Source organism: Hylobates moloch, unplaced genomic scaffold (assembly GCF_009828535.3).
Source record: "Hylobates moloch isolate HMO894 unplaced genomic scaffold, HMol_V3 SCAFFOLD_23, whole genome shotgun sequence".
In the NCBI taxonomy this organism is placed as follows: domain Eukaryota; kingdom Metazoa; phylum Chordata; class Mammalia; order Primates; family Hylobatidae; genus Hylobates; species Hylobates moloch.
In genome coordinates this window covers 26,918,394-26,919,750 of record NW_026652298.1, presented here as the reverse complement: position 1 = coordinate 26,919,750, position 1,357 = coordinate 26,918,394, and positions in this window count along the sequence as shown.

Sequence of the window (1,357 nt, the reverse complement as noted above, 5' to 3'; positions counted from 1 at the left end):
GGGGCCGCCGCATCCCCGTGACGCGCGGGCCAACCAGGCGGCGTTGCGGCCCCAGCCCCGGCTCCCTGCGCCGCCGCCGCCGCAGCCGCCGCCAGCGCCAGTAGCCGGCCTGATCACCCGCCGCCCGGTGCCCGCCGCCGCCCGCGCCAGCAGCCGGGCCGGATCACCCGCCGCCCGGTGCCCGCCGCCGCCCGCGCCGCCCGCATGGCGCTCCGGGGCTTCTGCAGCGCCGATGGCTCCGACCCGCTCTGGGTACGTGCGGGGGGCCGCGTGAGGCCGGCGGGGAGGGAAAGCACCGGGCCCGCAGCCGCCCGGGGCACCCCGCTCCTCGCTGTGCTGCCGGCCTGGGGGGCCGGGACCCCCACGTCGCCCGCGGCCCAGCCCCTTTCGGGGGTTCAAGGCATGGGGGAAAACTTGGGTGACTCAGTTCCTGCGGAGCAGAGCGTGGGGGGCCGCGTGCCCAGCCCTGGGGTTTTGGAGGGGAGGGTCGGGTCAGAGCCTCCGTGAGGAGGCCTTCCTGTTTTGGGGTTCCCGTCTCTAATTAAAAACAACCTTTAAGGGAAGGGGACGTTAGAGATGGGGGCGGGAAGAGGGGTGTATCTCTGCTTCTGTTTTCCCATCTTTTTTGTGGTTAGGGTCACCTCCTTTCACGAAAAATACGCCATGACCAACGGGGTGAGCTGGGGAGGGGCTTAGATTGTAGAAAGGGACTTTCATTGTCTCCCCAAAGTTGTCGTACAAGCCACATTAGTCTTCTGTGGTTACCTAGCTTTGTCTTTTTTGTTCTTTCTGCTTAAATACCGCGGGGGAAGTTTGGGGGAACCAGGCAAGAAGGGGGGTTTTCACCCTTGGCGTGCCCTACCTGACCCTCGGCTCGGGGCAGACTTGGGGTGCAGCTGAGGACGCCCAGGACCCTGGTAGCTGTGGTCCTGCCCTCCCTTCCCTGAAACACGTGGAGCTCCTCTCCGGGGATGCCCCTTAGATTTAACCCCGGCAAGTTTTCTTCTGTAACGGGGCCTGCGGAGCCTGACTGGGTGTCCGGAGTCCACTTTCTGTGGTTTAAACCCCAGTCTTTTGGGCTTCAGCTTCTCCGTAATGCGATTTGCCTTTTTGTTCCAGGAAGGCACTTTTGTGTCGTGCTGTCTTGATTATTGGCGAACGCAGTAGACAAATCTGGACACGACCGTTTTTCTCCTATTTTGTTTAGGAATCAGGAGAAACAGCCTTGGTTCTTAGGAGCTGGTGATTAGCATCCAAAAATACTTTCTTGTCCTGTTTTGCGGGCCTTTCCTTGAGGGCTGCATTTGGAGTGTTGAAAAGTCATCCTCCAGGGCCCCATTGGAGGGTTTGGTTTTGT